At 37.8% G+C, this 20,120-nt stretch overlaps 1 long non-coding RNA gene across 1 annotated transcript; it reads right to left on the reverse strand.

Moving 5' to 3' along the window:
• Positions 1-5,826: 5,826 nt before the first annotated feature.
• On the reverse strand, positions 5,827-19,868 carry LOC135263313 (uncharacterized). Its single transcript, XR_010332439.1, has 3 exons — positions 17,664-19,868; positions 17,492-17,562; positions 5,827-7,228 (listed from the first exon to the last, which is right to left on the reverse strand). It is a non-coding gene; the product is annotated as an uncharacterized LOC135263313 (long non-coding RNA).
• Between the last annotated feature and the right edge of the window lie 252 nt (positions 19,869-20,120).

Below are 20,120 nucleotides of genomic sequence, written 5' to 3' on the forward strand. Positions count from 1 at the left end.
TAGTAAAAAAGAATGTGCGGAAATGCAAGAACTCAGCCAATGGCACCCACAAATGAACACATAAAATACTGAGCAACTTAACTGCCTATATAATTAGAGACACAGCACAAAGACATACTGCACAAGTACACACAGGTTTATTTACAAAAGCAAGAGCTTAGCTTGGAGAGGAGCTATATTATAAGGCCTTTGATCCAAAAGTAGTTTGTCACACAAAAAACACTTGGGTCTGTCTAGGCATTCAATGCACAGGTGATGAGCCTAGCTGCTGGGAACACAAATTAGCTCAAAGTACCTCCATCTAAAAAACCAAGTATGCCTCATATTCATTTTAAAAAAAGCTAAAAAGAACTCAGTTTCTTCAAACATGATTACAGGGGAAAACAACAAAATAATTTTAATTTAATATAAATATACCAGGAATTCAAACTGACAGAAATCTGATAAATAACAGAGGTCAGCCTTTAGAAAGCCCGATTATAGCCTAGACTGAGCCAACACCATTGACAGCTGACATCACCTCAACAGCCTGAACAAAATAATGAGGCTCTCTGACAAAGTGGAGAAGTTCCCCCTCTGGGTCCAGCTGCCAGCTTGCAGTACACCTAAACAATAAAAAGGCCACGCCCCCCAACCCCTTCCCATCAGGGGTTCCACCGGTGCATTCCCTCTGCAGCATAAGCAGCACATGCAGGAAAATACCAGTTTTGGTCACAAAACATCCCGTTCATACAATGCAGTCATTTTGTAAAAAGAGAAAAAGGAAATTCAATGAACAGAAAACACTTCAGATGAAAGCGCAACTATTAATATTTAATATCATGTTAATAATTAAATTATGTATTGTTAACAACCACAATATAAATTTTCGGATTCTCACAACCAGAGGTGGGTAGAGTAGCCAAAAACTGTACTCAAGTAAAAGTATTGTTACTTTAAAATAATAATGACTCAAGTAGAAGTAAAAGTAGTCATCCAAATAATTACTTGAGTAAGAGTAAGAAAGTATCTTGTGAAAAGACTACTCAAGTACTGAGTTACTTCATATAATCTGATTTAATGTTGAAATAAGCAGAGCAAGATGAACGTAAAAATCCAAATGTCCAAAATATAAAATTGTAAATGCTTGTCCAATAGAAATAAACAAAAAATAAAATAGTCATGTGCAAATTCAAATATGGCCTAAATCATATCCCTTTAAATAAAACAATACACAGGAGGTTCGTCAGAAGAGGAGGATTTTCGCTTACTGTTGTACTCTATTAAGTCTGTATACCTCATCAGTTTGTTGGGGTGAACCCTCCGTTGACAGAAAAAATATCAATGAGGCTACAGGGGATTTATCCATTAAAATAGACTCATCGTCACAACAAAGAGGAACCTGCTCAAATTCAAACAGAAACTTTATATGTGGAAAACATAATGCTTTGTCGCACCATTATTGTACCTTATGATGAACTTATCCACAATATTCCAAAGTCCCATGATGCCTTGCGCGGAATATGTGCAGAACTTCCGGTTTAGCGTAAACAAACTTTATGTATGCTATGCAATGCTATGCAATGTTCCAGCGCTCACGTCATGACTGTTGCATGCTTCACAAAAACTATTACACTACGAACTAACGCTTACATTACAGTGTGAAATATTCACATTAATACCAGTAACCTATTTAAACACACTCAATTTCAAAAATAACGTATATAACCGAAGTATTTTGAACAATAATAGCCTACTTACATAGCAATGATGAAATCTTATCTGTGTTCAGTAGATGGAGACAGAGACAGTAAATCAACAATACAGTTCAATCCGCTTCTGTTTTGCTCCAGAAAACGATGTCAACTAGGTCTATCAGCAAACATGCGGCTTAGCTGTGCCCAGAAGTCCTCAATAATAATAGTATTTCCCAAGAAATTATGAATAATAGTTGACCAGGTTTCGTGAGTGAATGCATATGTGAATGCGATGATAAGAAAAATTTCGGTTACGCTGACCTAAAAAACGCTATTCCAAAAGCAAAATTAGACATGTTATACATCGTTAGAAAGCTTATACTCTCACCTACTGAATAAATGAATTGTCAATCAAGCCAGACTGTACTAAAAAGGGCGACAACGACGTAAACAACAGGTGTGGTATTACGCGCAGCTATTTTGGAAGATACCCAGGCGTCACGAATGCGCTTATATTTCACAAACGGATTGTCCAAGACAATAAATGACCACTCAGTCAAATAGTTAGCTATCCACAGCCAAAACTAACCTACAACTTACCGCCACATATTTTCTCAAGTTCGAAGTTGAGTTCTTGTAGGCTGAAATGTCCACATTTCTAGGCAGACAAAGAAGGCAGCGCATAATGTAACTACTGTTTTTGGTAGTCTGTAAGTAAAACATAGTTTGAAAGGGAGGCCAGGGGTGTTCTGGCTCCTACGAATCGCCCGCCGTTGTTTTAGCCATTGTTGTCGCCCACTCATCCTTCTGTGTGCTGTGACTGGCTACGTTTGATTGGTGAAACGGAGTCATGTGGGGCTATGACAGCGCCAAAGCAAAGACCAGTCAGCCTCTTTGGCTGAAGTCTCTCTGAGAGAAAGAAACAAACAGAACGTTCGTTGAATAAAAAATGGATAAAAAATAAAAGTAATGAGCGGAATGTAGCCAAATATAACCGAGTAAAAGTAATATTTTTTCTTCGCAAATATACTCGAGTAAAAGTGAAAAGTATGTTGCATTAAAACTACTCTTACAAGTACAATTTATTCAAAAAGTTACTTAAGTAAATGTAACGGAGTAAATATAACGCGTTACTACCCACCTCTGCTCACAACATACTTGTAAATTGCAAATTGGAAAATTACCAGGATTTCTGGACTGAGAAACTCCTTGCAAGGTTACAATCTGTACTATTTACTACCATCCCAACAGTGAATATTTTAACCTTGTATGGATTATTCTTTATTTGCCCACCAGGGTCTCTTTCTAATGTCATTTAAAAAACATTTATTAATCTTGGCTTACATTAGTTATTTATTTTTAATGATGTACAATACAGTTGAGAATTATTTATTAAGCATTTATAATGGAATTGTATTCTAATGTGTTTCCAAATGACAATTTGTTACACAAAGATGAAAGCACCAGTTGTGCCAGTGTACTGGTATTTTATCATCAGCAGGCAACAAGAAACGTTATTAGTATCAGAGTGGGTAGCCTCTTTTCAGTTTTACAGGTTTACCTGGTACCCTACTGATTTTGGATATGCCTCCTGTATTAAAGAAGTACACGATTTAATCAAAAGTATGTGGACACCTCTTGATCTGCGGCTGTTTTTCATGGCTTGGGCTAGTTCCCTTATAGTTTCAGTGAAAGCAAATCTTAATGCAATGACATTCTAGATGATTCTGTACTTCCAACTTTGTGGCAACACTTTGGGGAAGGTTCTTTCCTGTTTCAGTATGACAATGCCCCCATGCACACAGTGAAGTCCATATAGAAATGGTTTTGTCAAGATCAGTGTGAAAGAACTGACTGGCCTGTAAGGGGCCCTGACCTCAACCCCATCCAACACCTTTGGGATGATTTGGCACACCGACTGCAAGCCAGGCCGAATCGCCCAATCAGTGCCCGACCTCACTAATATTCTTCTGCCTGAATGGATGCAAATTGCTGCAGCTATGCTTCAACATCTATTATAATGGGTGTAGACTACCACATGTCTCCTCCCATACATGTGGAGTTGCCAGCTGCTTCTTTTCACAGTGATATCGAGGAGTTTCACTGGGAGAGTGTAATGCGTGCGGAGGTTCACGCTATCTCCCCCAGATCCCCTCTTTGCTGAACATGCGCCCCGACCAACCAGTAGGAGTCGCTAATGCAACGATCAGCACTCATACCCTCACCGCTTCCCACCCACGAACACTGCCAATTGTGTTCGTAGGAACATCTGACCAAGCCGGAAGTACCGCTGCCGGGGATTGAACCCCGGGTTTCTGCGGTGGTAGGCGAGTGCTTATACCTCTACACTATCCAGACGGCCCCATGACTGGCCCCAAGGGCATCATGTGTGCTGCAATTTACATCACTGGCTTTCCTGCAAACAACTTTGTAGAAATATTTGAGAACTGAATGCTGCTGACAGGTATCACCACACTGATTCTCAAGTATAAAAATGAAGTTGCACTTCTCTGAAATCCAATAAAACTTCATTTAAATTATTTATGAGTATTTGTTCTTTTTTGAAAAGCCCAATCCCTAAACATTATGCATGTTTTTCTTCATTGTATGTGACAGATATCCATATATTATTTTATTGAAGTAATTTATAGGTTTGAGCCATCCATCCATCCATCCACCCATTATCTATACCTGCTTATCCTGGGCTGGGTTGCAGGGGGTGCTGGAAGCCTATCTCACACTTTATTCTATACTTTTTTTAAAACTACCTCAACTGGATCCACATTGCTTACTTTCACATAATTCATTAAAATGAATTCAAATATGAACATATTATGAACACTCATTGGACTTTTCAACTTCATTGCAATACTGCTTCAAGAATAGTAAAAAAATATATATATTTGTACCATGTCTTTTTTGACTGAGCATTTATTTAACCAAAAATAAATATTTAATGTTTCTTGCAATTAACAATATGAATCACATCTTGCGGATCTTGTAACAGTAATTGCCTTGTAATTACAGATGCATTGTGTCAAAGAAAATTTTTGAGCCGGTCAAAAATTTCACATTGCTTTGCTTTTTATGTTATTTCTTTCAGAAACATTTGTATTGATTGTTGCAGGGGGTGCTGGAAGCCTATCTCACACTTTATTCTATACTTTTTTTAAAACTACCTCAACTGGATCCACATTGCTTACTTTCACATAATTCATTAAAATGAATTCAAATATGAACATATTATGAACACTCATTGGACTTTTCAACTTCATTGCAATACTGCTTCAAGAATAGTAAAAAAATATATATATTTGTACCATGTCTTTTTTGACTGAGCATTTATTTAACCAAAAATAAATATTTAATGTTTCTTGCAATTAACAATATGAATCACATCTTGCGGTTCTTGTAACAGTAATTGCCTTGTAATTACAGATGCATTGTGTCAAAGAAAATTTTTGAGCCGGTCAAAAATTTCACGTTGCTTTGCTTTTTATGTTATTTCTTTCAGAAACATTTGTATTGATTGTAAGTATACACTCTCACAAAAACAGATTCTATTTAGTAGTAAAAAGTATTTTTCGTTTCTCCTTGTACCTTCTGTGAAAGGTGAAATGTGACCACTTCAAGAGGATTCTCCAGAGACCCTTTAATAGAGATGTCTCCACGGAACCATGGACAGATGGCTGTCTCTAATGGCAACACATTATAAGTGGGCGAAGTTCAACACAAAATCATTACCCCTACCAAAGAACCTTTTCAGAACTTTTTCAGCATATGGTTCTTCAAAAATCTTCACAGTAGTAAAAAAAAAAAAAAAAAAGGTTTTCAGTGAACAAAAGTTTCTAATAGTGGACAAGGTTCATCATGGAACCATCTTCCATACCAAAAAATCCTTTCTAACCCCTTTTTAGGGTGTGGTTTGTATACACATTGGCAGAGGATTAAAAAAAAAAAAACATTTGTAATGTTTCAATGTAATTTTACAATGAGCACAGTGTGCCCTCTGTTATGAAAGAAACAAAAAAAGAGAAATGATTATTTATTTAATTTTTATTTATTTAAGTTTTTTGCTATCTAAAAGAGACTTCTTGCAAATAAAACTGGTCCGAAACCACACTGTAATGCATGAAAACCTGATCAGATTATCATGTTTCGTTCTTGCAAAAAGATAATGTGCCAAGCCAACATTTGCTGATCAGTGGCAGAACATTTGAAGTTGTAGGATGTTCAAATGTTGACGTGATTCTTGTGTGTAGTGTCCAGAAATAATGTATTCCCATTACAATAACAACATAAAAGTCTACAATCAGACATGAATGTCAAGAATGTATATAATTGATGATCTGGTATTTAATTGAATTCAGTAAGAATCTGAAAATGGAGCCATATCACACTTACATCACTCTTATTTGCACCACTACAACTGAAATGATTATCCTGGTAACAATATTTTCACTTCGCTGTTTATTTAACTGACAGCTCTCTGCAGTAGAACTCAAAAAAATCAAAAGCAATCTGAAATGAGCAAGGCAGAACACTATAAACAAACACCGTTAGTACAGTAGCCCCTATGGCAAATGACTGCCTTTAAAAAGCAGCACAGGACCAGCATAACCAATTAGCAGAAATCAGTAGCTGAATTCCTGAACTTTCACCACCATATTAATTTGGGTGAATATTGCCTTCAGGGTGTATCTAAAGGCAGTGAGTGACACAGTTGACTGTAAACAGTCTAAGTATTTGAAAATGTAAAATTTCAGTTTTCAGAGTCAATGTAACTTTTATCAAAGGATAGAAAACAACCCAGTAATACTAACTTTTCCGCCTGAATTGCAAATATCTGTTTGCGTTAGTTACTTGTTGCTAGGGAAAAGGTAGAAGTCCCTATAGGTGACAAACAGTCCTTATTATTGCCAGTTTACACATACCTTCTCTTCAAAAGATGGCATGAGATATCTTGGGACTCTCACTGCATAACACTGCAGCGATCAAAAATGGAAAATGCACGGGGGGGGGGGGGGGGAGGGGGATGGCAGAACTTACGGTGAAAGATTTTCTGCAGTAGTCTGGAGAGCTCACTACATGCATCACCGAGCACAAAATGTCTTTGTTATCCACAGGAACACTTTCAATTCCTCCTAAACGACTCCTCAGTTTATCTAGGATGGAGACGAAATGAAAAAATAGGAAGCACAGGCCCAGCTGGAAATTACTTTGCATCTCAGGCGAAGATCGTTTATGCCAATTACATCACCCAACCCTAAACTTTGGGTTAATGCCTGTTTATCAAAAGTGATGCGAGTCTAACTTTGCGATTCCAAGGTGCCGTTAATCAGTCAGCGTTCCTCGGCACGGCCAGGTGCGTTCCAGAAGGATTCATTTGCAAGGGGATGTCACAGCTTGGGACGATCGCGGCATGCTAATTCTTTACGGTTACACCTGAGCATTTCCAGCCTCTGCAGCCCCAGGCTACATCTGGAGATATGCCTCCCATGTGTGCTCACAAAACGCTTGACATTTTTTCAGTCCCCACTGTTTTCAGTTGCCTGCATGGAAAAAAAAACCAGAAAAAAACTGTCATTTGGCATTCTGCTAATTAGCTTCTTGACTTGGCTTAAAAAGAAGCAGTTATGTGAGGTAGGTCAAATCCCCCCCCCCCCCCAAATGCTGTGAGCAATCGTACTGTTGAGTGCCTATGTGTGTAGGAGCTATATAAACAACATGGCCCCCCTGAAGAATAGAGAAAGAAATGTCCATGTCTATTTTAACTTTATTTTACCCAAGAGGGGAATAGCCTCTGTAACCTCTTCCATTTAAACACTTGGGACAGAAGTAATTTAGTGCTATGTTTCCAGTAGATTCCCAAAGAAACATGTCAGCTGTGCTATGCTCATATGAATGTTTGTAATGATTTTCTCGCTTACTTTTTTATTGGCTTTCTTGTACTTGGTTTACCCCTGATAATGGATATTCGTGTATAGTATGTAATTAGGTCTGAAATACTAATGAAAATCCACTTAACACAAATTGGTTTTTTTTTGTTGTTTTTTTGCCAGTGATAATGAACAGTTGCCTTGGGTGAGGTAAAATATTAATGTTCCTGGAATAAGCCCAAACAGGAAACAGAATCAATAAGTTCTGTGGGGTTACTGCAAAATGCATTTTGTCAAGGTTAATGCAGTCTTCCTCGTTCCTAGCAGAAAATGCAATTTGTCTTTGCTTGTTGGGCCTGCACCCATGCTCAGCATATTCAAACACTGTGAGCCTGCCGCCCAGCTGTTGGTAAAGTCATTCCAGAATGTGTGTTGTGTACCTGAACATTATTGATGAAACTTTACACAAAGGACTGATCTAATTGTTTCACTTGTTCAAAGCCATAAAAGACCTGGTATTCTGCAGTACAGAAACTTTAGGTACATAAAGCAGTTTTGCACTCAAGCAGTGTACAATGGCATCATTTGAATATAATCAGCAGACTGCAAAGGCAGTTTGACTTCTAAATTTTGTGGGGAAGAGAGGGGGGAGGGGCAGAAGAAATATACATTTGCATAAAGGCAAACTGCAGTTGGTAAGATTATGTATCTATCTACATTAAATTGAATACATAGCCACAGAATGCAATTATTTGATAATATAGAATTGCATTCTATGATTACATTCTATCCCCTAAAAAAATCACATGTGAAAACTACACATGAACACCCAACATGTGAGGATTACACGTGAACTGTTATAAATAAGAGCAATCCAATTTATAAGATGAGATATGATCACGTTTTATTTCCACATGTGAAAATGTGGAATGCCTATATGAAGATGCAATTTGATGTGACTTCATGTCACGTTTTATTGCCATATGTGTAAATTGTAGTACATAAAAGGCCAATCAAATCTTCATATATGTAATTCACATGTGGAAATTTGAATTCACAAGTGAAAAAAGGCAATTGCATATGGAAATGTCCAGATCACATGTGGCAGTTTATTTTGAAATGTTAAATTCGCATGTGAAATTGTGATTGAGACAAATTCTGTGTGATTTTTTTCATAAGGCATGATTCGATGATCAAAACCTTTTATTTACTGTATCAGGGACTTCACTAAACTTTTCTACATTAAAATTTTGCAAACAGACTTTTTTTTATATCAGCGATGCCAGCTGGGTGTATAAACATAGAGCTCAAGTGTTACGCAATAGGTGTGAGACTCTCACAGTCATAAGCTATCAGTGATCACCAATTTCAGGCACACATGGCCAAGCTCCAAAAATCTCATGCATTTCGATGAAAGTGACTGCACAGGGTTTTCAGCAGCACAAGCAAAATAAGTGCATTTTAAAATGGAAATTAGATTAAGCTGGCATATTTTTTAAAGAAATGCCACCCCACCCCTGCTTCCCCAACCCAAAATTCTGGCATCACGCCAACCAGCCTCTCAGTATATAATTCACATAATGTTACAAATTGGCTTTTTGGATTTAAACTTTGGATGTGTGTATGAAGCGCATCCTACGTGCTTCTTTATGCTTGACCCCCTTATTTTCCCAGTCATATTCACCAGTTGTGTATCTTGCTGCCCAGAGCTCAGTGTAGATGCACAAGTCTTCTCCTCTGAAACATATGATGTCAAGCCACAGCTGGTTTTCATAATGATGGTCTGAAAGCCCAGCTTGCACACGTGAGTCAGAGGAATACACTATGTGCACAGTTTGAGCAAGCAGACTGTGGGTACCCAATTGACAAGCAGGGAGTGAGCGATAAGACAGGGTCAACCCAGCCAACTGAATCCTTCACTCCCTGCTGATGCTATGGGCAATTATGTGTCACCTCATGGGGCCTGCCAGCCACAGTTGGCACGGGCACAGTTTGGATTCCATACAAGACCGTGGGGCCCACCACACACAATGCCTTTACAAGATGAGCCATGTAGCAGCTGCAAAAATATTTGCTCTTTTTTTTCTTTGTTAAAAATGACAATTTTGCTCCCATTTGCAATGCCCCATTTTAACTGTAAGCCCATCATTTTGCTGCCATGTTATCCATTTTGGGAATATGAGGACTAGCACATGTGCTTTCTGAAATGTAGCCAACAACTCCATTCTGCAAGCTATTGGCTACTATTGGCTGGGAGAACTCCGCAGCTAATCTGTCATAATGGTCCAATAGCAGGTCCCAACTGACCAGAGGACCGGCTAATGAGCAGTATCTATTTATGATCCTTACACAGCAGCATTACTTTCCATGCTCCAAGTCAGACAATGTTATGCACTGTCAAAGAAAAACAAAGACTTCAATAAAGCAAGGATGGAGAAATAACCTTTTATTCTAGACAGGCAAATATTCTTGTAGAGGTGAATAACTCCTTAGGAACATGATTGTGCTTGTAAGCTGTACACTGACTGAGATAAGGAATAATAGAAACGGCACAATTTAAATAAGACCCATACTCATTTACAAAATAGGGCAACCTCCCAAATGGTGCAACACTGTTTATGTTTAGTTTTATTTGTGTACCCACAGATGCCCAAAATGTATCATTTCTATGCATAATTACTCTGAATGCCATGAGTATCACAGTCCCTTATTTCACCTTATGTGCTGCTTTTGTTCCCACACATCTGTCTTAATTTTAAATTGTTTTCTGTTCCCTGTCCCTTTTATATTTCTCAAATGTTTTCATTCTAAGCACATGTTGGACACCAACATTGATCAATTCCCCTGTGCAGCCTGGACCAACTCTGATATTGACTGTGTGGACATGGTCATGGGTAGTCTCTGCTCTGCTAGCCTAAGGTTGAACATTGACAACTAAGTGGTCCAGTTAACAAAACCTCTGGGAGACAATTACAGTCTTCTTAATTTCAGTGGCAATTGCAGCATTGTTTTTCTTGGTGAAAGCAACTTCCAGTAGTGACAAGAGTAGGTCACCGACTGGCAGCTATACAAATTTACAGAGGTATGTGTCAAGATTGAAACATTCTGGAAATAATGTAATGGCAGTAATTAACTGCTGGGAGCTGTAATTTAGGAAACCGATTGTTTCTCAAAACAAATACAATCATTTTGGTTGCAATTTAGTGTTAATCACAAACTGGTCAAGTAGCTGAATGTCAGAATTTTGTCAAAGGTTTTTTTATGGCTGGTGTGTGCTGTGTGCATTGCAAGTAGAATACAACAATATATTAAATACCCTCATCACAGAGATCTAATGGAATATCTATTGACGGTGTGATGTCATCAAAATATTATTTAACTTCATTTCAAGTCCAGTATGGTTTGCATTGGGAAAAACAGCTAGCATTGGATCTGATAGCTACAAATTCATGTCACTAATTTGGGAAACAGCCAGTTGGTTTTTAGAATTGCCAAACATTGTTTTATCCAAACAAGGGCATACGCAGACAGTCTGGTTACGTAAGTCTGCTTAGAAACCATCAGCTTGTGCTGGTTGCTTTTATTGACACCTCTTAAAACCCACTGACCTCTTAGCACTCAAACTCAAGCCACTCACTGTCAACTCTCCTCCACTTACTCTAACCTTTTTTGAATTCCAATATTTAAAGACAGGAAATTAATATGCACAGTGCAGCCAGTACCAAATCATTTTCATCATATTTTTCAAGAAATACTTTACTAAGCCATGCCAGATCAAACTGTTCAGATTCAGTCAGTGCACAAACATTTTCTCTCAGTAATTATATTTTACCAGCATATAATATAGATTGTTCAACATTTTTGCGTCATACTACATGTTTCGAGGTGAGTACTGTGGATGCATCACTGGCATAGTAACAACTGTAATTGTACCATTTTAAATCAGGCATTATTTGTGTATAACCTGAAAAGACCTGCCATGTTTAGCACAATACCAACATAATGTCATCAAACTTAAAATGCTTTAAAATCTTAAAGTAACTGCCTCTCTGTAGGAGGTAAAATAAATGAATTGCATTGTGTGTTTTATTGGTAGTAAGGTCTGTTTCAGCACACTTATATTCCCAACTTCTCACCCGTGTGGAAAATGACAAACAGAGCAGGTCTGGTACCAAGGGGATTTTTAAGGGGGTAGCCGTGGGCGCAACCAATGTTTAACAGGCTATGTGGATGATTTATGACCATAAATTATATGAGCTGTTAAATGCCCTTATTTTATGTTATTTGCTTGTTGTCTGGTGAGATATGCAATAATGTATCATGTCCTGAATTATAATTGTTTTTCTTTTAGTGCACTGGTATTCCTAAATGTATGTCTCAACCTTTCTCAAAGTCTCTATTTGTTGGTGCAAAATTAAAAACATGACAAACATGATAAACGCAATGCCATTAATGTAACATAAAAGTTATAATCAACATTATGAAGCACTGTTGATTCACATTATGATGTCATTGCGTAGTAAACGTGTAATCGTTTCCAAGCCTAAAACTGATGACTTTCTGTGTTAACACTGGTTATTTAAGTTATTTAAAATACAATTCACAAAGCCTCCACAAGCCAATTGTTCACACATATTTTCACAAATTTTTGATTGTTTTCTAGTCTTGGGAGTGAGATTTCCATTGCAAAATAATAATTTTATTGTCATTTAATCATTTCTTGGCTAACTTTCAAATATTACCACATATCTGTTTTTTTAAATATCTGTTTTTTTCATTTGGCATATGTAATTCCCACCCCAAATTGAAATAGCCAATTGTCTGTAATCGCTGCCATCTACATGTGGGAACCCCGCTGTCAGTTTTGGAGAGTATAGACCAGCTGACTTGTGATTACTGGAGGTATTGTTTATCAAGCCTCAGGTGCCAAAAGGCAAATTCTCCCCTTGAAGTCTATTCAAAACTACGAATTCACTTTGCCAAATTATGCCATTTTGAACATTACTTTTAAATTCTAAAATTTCTTCACACCTAACCAAGAACCTAATCAAGGACTCCAGGGTCTGATTTTTTTCTGAGCCCCACAAACGAGATTTTTGCATTCCTATTTGGTCTACATGTTTCAGCACCTGCTTGCGCCAGCACACCAGCACATGAACAAACATGAGGCTGTAGCATTGACTATGCTGAAGGGAGCTGAGCCTAGAAGTAGAGTCGCCTGTACAGAACCAATGAATGCTCAACACATCAGAATGTGTTGAGCAGTCCACCCAGGGGACCTAGGGTTGCATGAATCCAACTTCAATGTCATTATTGTTTTGACTACATTGTTATTTTGATATTATTACCATTTACATTATTAACTTCCACGTCACTGCTCCGCCAGCTGCTTCTTTTCACACATCAGACTGGAGCTATGCTCGCACAGAGTGGTGTTGGAGGAAGACCGTTCATATGCGGCTTCGCAATCTACAGGCACCCAAATGACCGGCAGGGGTCACAAGATGGTGCTGTGCAAGTAACCCTATCTGACCAAACCCTCCCATTTCCTGGACAATGCAACTGGCAACTGCGCATCGCCCGATGGAGCCACCACCACAGTCAGCACCGACACGGTCCGAATTTGATCCAAGGCCACGAGGCTCATTCATGCACCACAGCATGGTGCCTTAACCAAATGAGCCATCCAGCAGCTGGGCCAAATATTTATTTTGAAGCAAAACATTTTGTGCAATAAATAAACTCCTGACAATAACAACAGAAGTTCATGTGGGATTCAAATAGAAGATTGCTGACCCCAGTTGTGATAACTTACTGCAAGACTACAACAATATCTGAAATGTTCAAAAAGACCATTATGAAATTCTGATTGGTCAAATGGCATTATTGAGGGGATGTACAATACCACCTTGAGCATCACTTTTCCAACAACTGCCATGCAGCACTTAAAATTTTGTCTTACAAATACAAATGAAGTGAAAATAAAGTCTTCTGTGTGCCAGTGCAGTGCATTCCAGTGCTTACCAAATTTTGCCTCTTCCAAGAAGAGTACAGACGGCATCATCAACAGTGTCAATAATTTGTTAAGGCGGGGGGGATGGAGCAGAGTTCATGCTCTGAATCTCAAATTGTGTTTTTCAACTATGCCAAGCCTCTGAACGCATCAGACGTTATATTCAAGGGTGTCTGCATCTGCAGTCAAGGGGAGACAGCGTCACTTTCACATCTTTTCATCCTCAGAATTTTGTTCTGCAAGTTAGAGCAAAAACCTTTTTTATTCTTTCAATCCGACCCAAGGCATTCACAGCCACTTCAGAGTCATTCAGTTTTCAACAAATCATTTCCAGGCCAAGGCAAAGTTTTGATAACACATCATAAATAAATTTTAAAAAACTAAAAGTAAAATAAAAAACAACTAAAATATTTCTAATTACCTTGCCATTCATAGCATTAAACATGCAGTGTTTGTAAATCTATATCCATTGAAAATAGAATTACTTATTTAAAATTGTTCTGTTTTTGATGTAGATGTACTATCGCCACACTGAACTTACGTAACATTCCTTTCACCAGCAATCTGACCGAAAGTACTGAGAGTGAAATGTTACATCTAATCCCGAGGTTGGGGTAAAAACTAACGTGGTGCAGGGTACACCTAACAGTCTTAATAGCTTTAAATGTTAACACGAAGTAAGGCAGTTAAATACACTTTTGCACTTTCGGCTGGCTAGCAATCCCAGCAAGCTAGTATGCGATATCAAAACTATGCAATCTGTTGGTCACTAAACTACTGTTTACAATTAAATACAGTTAGATTTCTTGACACACGCACACACACGCACACACACACACATTCACTTGTATATAGCCAAAACACACTTTTGGCAATATCTTCCAAAATATTTATTGATCTCTCCCCCTGTTCGTTGGAGACTATGAAATGGTAATTTCACGTGTTTAACCTGAAATACGTCATTCAAGCTCGATGCATCTACCTAAAAAGTCTGTTACATTTTACCCCTGTTAGGTTTTGACTTGCTCTCCCCTAATACATTTTGATTACATTACAAATTGGCAACCCTCAGCCAAATTAGTGAGGATCTAACAGATCTCTTTTCTTTTGAAAATAAATTTGGTGCCCAATGTGGGGCTGTACACATCCATTCCCACCCTAATTTGGAATGTCCAATTATCCTTAACTACAGCTGTGTTCATGCATGTACCCAACATGAGGAGCCACCAAACTACAGCTAATCTTGCATAGAGTGTGGATGCCTAACTGACAGAATACCCATAACCTGGGCATCACAACTGCCAATTGCTACCAGCCATAGTCAGCATGGGCATGGCCAGGATCCGATCCAAGACCATGTGGGACTCATCCATACACCACAACATGGGGCCTTAACTAAATGAGCCACCCAGCAGCACCCTAATAGATCATTTGACAAAGAAAAGAGGTTGTTAAAAACAGTCCATGCAAGAATTTTGAAAAGGGGAGAAGAGAGAGAGGACAGCAGCTCTGGATGACAGAGGGGTCAAGAGTGGGCTTCCTCAGCATGAGGGTTACACATACTCGTGTCAAGAAATTTCCATTTGCATTGTTGTATTTTTTTAGTAGCAATCATAAGGAATTTTCATTTTCATCAAGAATGACCAAGAATGAACTACAATAAATTACATTTCTGTCAGTATTCAGTGTAGGAAGACAGACAGTCTGCACTATAAATATGTTATAAACCTGTTGAGATGACTTTGGCCCAGTATTCTAATTAACCCTAATTAGCTGTCAGAATGGAATTTATAGAGCATTTCAGCAGTAGCCTTCATTTTCTATTGATAGTTGCGGTTGTTTGCATAAAAAAGTGACAGGTGCAGAATACCTATTGCTGTAATTTAAAAAAAAATGTATTCATATTGCAGAACCTGAAATGTACTGTTGTGATTCATTAATGACTGAATTATGTGGATTTTTTATGTAGTAGCTGCAAGCTCCTCCATTAAGATGAAGATGGGATGAGAAACCACAAGAATGTAAAATATAGAATAAAATATTTTTTGGTAATATTTCCAGGCCTAAGAATACAGACTAAACATAGTAATCTTCTTCTTCTTTTTTTCTTCATTATTATTATTATTATTGAGGGGGAGAATGAAATGAAAATCAGGAACACACCCTTTGATTATCTAGAACAAACCCTTTGATTATCTTTGTAATCAAAATATTAATTTAATTAAATGCAAAAATGTTTTATCAGTTGACATAGTGACCCCAGTAGTCTTATGATCACAGTTAAGCTTACTAAACCAATGGAATTGACCACAATGTAAAGTGTATGAAGAATGAGCCAAATATGGCTTGTAAAAGTGATAATGGGCACCCCATGAAAGCAAGAGAATAGAAGTGATAATCAACACCCTACTGTACTTATTATGCAAGCGATGCTCAATTAAATCCCCTTTATGGCACTAAGTTGGCACTGAATTTTAAATCTGCTCACAGAGCCTGTTGTATTAATGCACCAATGCCATTTAACGGTTTTGAAATTTCCACCTCTTGACACCTACGTATATGCCTAATGTCTTTCCTGTCTGCTGAGAAACACATTCTTTCATGTTCCTGGGTTGAAGCCTTGTTAACATGTAGGCTAATGCAAAATAAGATCTGACACAGCAGCTCCATCAGTCATATTTCATTATTAATATTTTGGCATGTTTCTCCTCAGCAATGTAAAAAAAACTCTGATCCAGTATTTCTAGGACATGTGATCACATCAGGACTTATGTAGACTCGGTTTTAGTTAATTTAACACAGAATTATGCACTGTCCCCAGGCAAAGTGCACCACATCGTAGTCACCAATGTAGCCAGATACAATTCAACTGTGGCTGACTCCACTGAATTTAATTGCAATCACATACAGGTGCTGTTATCCAGAGCAACTTAAAGATGTGGAGAACATCAGTGTTATTGTCTGCAATACAAAAGTTTGATATCACCAAGAAGGCACAGAAGGCCCATTGAAAATCAGTGTAATGTAATCTAACAAACAGTTTGTGTTGTAACAAAAGTAAATATGACTAGACAGATACCCTATTTTTATACATCTATACCTATAACATTAGACCAAAAAGGAATGGAAAGAAAAAAGGATATTTAAAAAGGCTTCAGTGCAATCTGAGGAGGTGAATCTCAAGTGAAAATGTGGCAAAACAATAAAGAAATAAAAAATTGGCTATTTGAATCAGCTGATTGGACTTTAAAAAAATTGGCAACCGGAATTGGCCATAAAAATTCACGATTGGTGCACCCCATTTGTGTGTATGAGTGTGTCTGTGTGTGAATATATATATATATATATATATATATATACTGAGCAGAGGGGAAGGGTACAAGAACCACAAAAAACCTCAGAACTTCTGTGGTTGCATTGACATTCTATTTTTAATTATATATGGACAGAGGAGTCCAAGTTTGAACTTTTACTTTACAAAATATATCTATGGTTGTAAAGTGGCTGGAGTTTACTTTGTCCTTGCTAGAGGCATTGAGAGAGCTCACAATCGGTGAAAATGCTCAATAAGCATAGTGAGTGTAAGTGGGGGTCACTAACTAATCTACAGAGAACATTTGGGATAAGAAATATATATATGATGTTTGGAAAATTAAAAGGTTGTGGAATGAGTTTAAATACCTTGAGGACTATGGAGTTACTCTGAGAGGTCATTTCATTGAAAGCAGATTAATATTTGAGATTCAATTGGCTCAGGAATTTTTCCCAATTGTTGCTGGCATCCTGGAGATTCTCTTTAAATAACGAACTTATCAGCTAAGTGCTTGCACTATAGATGAAGATGCTTTTTTAATTGTAATGACGGATTGCACTGGAATTTTTCACAATCTCTTAATACTTTACAATGAAGGGGGGAAACTCACCTCAACTTCACCTCTACCAATGTACATCATCACCACAGCAGCCATTTTGGACCAAAACATTCACCACACATCTGCTCAGGTGGAGAGAAAGGGAATTACTGTAGCAGTTTTAAGAAAGCCAGTTTGGGGTCAATGGGGAACCTATATTTTACATTAAGAAGTGCCACAGTACCTTCAAAGACTAGTCAGGGCCTCAGTTTAATGTCTCATCTGAAAGAGGGCACCTCCTACAACACAGTTTTCCCGTCACTGCAGTGGGTGGATTGAAGTTTCTTAGTCTAGAAGGAAGAACACCTGCAACTGGACCAACAACTCTACCTCCAACAGCAATGTGTCTTAGGTGGGCTCACAGCTGCTTAGCCTCAGCCATTCAGCAGGAGCAGGGTACATGATGTAGCTGCTGATTGCTATAATTACAGCTCTATTGATGATATAACTATAGTGCACAAGATTACAGACCAAGAATAAATACTTAGTTACTGAACAGGTCCTTATAATGTTAAAGAAGACAACCCCTTGTGCATATGAGCAATAGTTACTAGTTGTGTGTGTGTGTGTGTGTGTGTGTATGCGTGTGTGTGTGTGCGTGTATGTGTGCGTGTGTGGTGCATGTATGGACAGTTATGCTGTCATTAATGACATTAAGGAATAGGGTGTGTGCACTTCCCACATTACAGTATTTAATTAACAGTAAAAATCAATTTACATATTTACATAATTAACAGGAATGCTGTGAATTACTCAGATAAATAACAGAGGACCTAAAAATAAAGTTACGTTCACACACTCTTCACAGTATTGAATTGCCATAAGTAAGATGGTTTCAGGTTACTCTGAATCAGATTCCTACCTCCACATCTAAAAGGGCATCGCTTCAGGGAGAGAATAAATAACAGTCCTGCTCTTTCGTTTCATTGGGTGGAAAACAAATATTGAAGCATATGGGTTTAGGCTTGAAAACAAACTGGACATTGTCAATACACAAAAGTAAAGCATGCCCTGAGCTTAGAAGATAGCAGACAGTTCAGACTAGACTGTAAAGTTACCGTTGAAAAGCAATTTCCATGACATCACATCATGGGACTTTTGAATGGGAATGTGTGAAAATGCTGAGAAGCATCTCTATATAACAAGAAATATTCACAAACCTTGTGTTCTTTGAGGCCTTGAGACTCCCACAAACACTCTTGCAGTCACAAACCTATGTAGCAGCAAAATACTATTTATTTTAATGAAAAGCCATTTAAAATATGTAAATTAGTTATTCCCGCAGTGCCAAAAAGCTAACAAATGTAATAAATGACTGTGAACACCACTACAGTATTCATAATCAAAAAGCTAAGCATATTTACCTCTGAAGTGCAGTACAACAAGTAGTCAATGAAAAATATATTGTATGAAAATACCTTAATGCAGCAATTCTTTTAAGGTACACAGTAAAATGCCCAGTGTTAATTCAGTGCTAAGAGTGTTAATTCAACTCTTAACAGATGGCATTTGGTCCCACATTTCAGAGAATTAACACTGTTAGAGTTGAACAAATTGATTTAATTACTCAAAACTGAAACAATTTAAATATGTAAATGATTTCCTAAGTTTTATTATGGCATATGTGAGGATCTGGTGGCTGATGATGAAAAATACTGTATGCGTGTTCCTGATTTAATAAGCAAATGCCAAATAGTCATTTTTGTTTAGGTTTTTGAAAGTAAAGCTGGTAATGTTGCAAATGTAATGAATGTCATACCCCTGAGCTCCAATTCAATGAGAACAATGGAATTTCTTTTTCTAGTTCATTTCCATGTACAAGTGTGTGGTTGCAGCTGAAGCAAACACACATTAAACCAACAATTTGCATATTGCACAGCCAGGAACGGTGAAGGACTTATGCTCTTGGGACTCACAAAATTAGAGGACTGGTTTGGCGTAGGTGTAAACTGCTCAAAATATATTATGTCCCATGAGACCTCCTTGCCATTAATATGCTCAGGAATACATAACTCCATTCTGATGTCCTTGTGCCTGACAGTTGGTATGCTCTTGAATAGCTTTTTAATAAACTTTTTTCTCACACAATTACACAAAGGCCTTGATGGTGTTAATGTCAGGTGAACACCATATAATATATGACTCTACCCTGCATGCAGATTCAAATAGAGATGTTCGGCGAGATGTGTAACATAGTTGGTTGGCGGCTGACCCGTTTATCAACCCGTTGATGAGCTCCCCTTTGCAGCTGAGGGTTCGATTTCCCTTCCGATCAGCGGTCCCTTCTCTATCCCTTACTCTCTCTGCTTTCCCCTTTCTGGAATAAGAAAGGGGAAAGCAGAAAGAATGAAAAGAAAATACAAAAGGAGAGTGAAAAATACTAACATAAATGTAGTATATACATATTCTGTGAGGTTTTGCTGTTTTTGTTTTGTTCAAAACCTATAGATTTTATTCTCAGTATAGAGTGCTTCCGGTGGTGGAGTGGAGGAGTAAGAGCTTTCTGTACATAAATAATATCAAAGAGGACATTAGTCATGCAAAGCTACTTCGTCTAGTAGTGCTGAAAGTTTGATTATTTGGTTGGGATAGACTTGACGTGTGTGTCAAATCACTGCCATAGTGCAGTTGGACATGCAGT

The sequence above is a fragment of the Anguilla rostrata genome, chromosome 9 (genome assembly GCF_018555375.3).
Source record: "Anguilla rostrata isolate EN2019 chromosome 9, ASM1855537v3, whole genome shotgun sequence".
Taxonomy (NCBI): domain Eukaryota; kingdom Metazoa; phylum Chordata; class Actinopteri; order Anguilliformes; family Anguillidae; genus Anguilla; species Anguilla rostrata.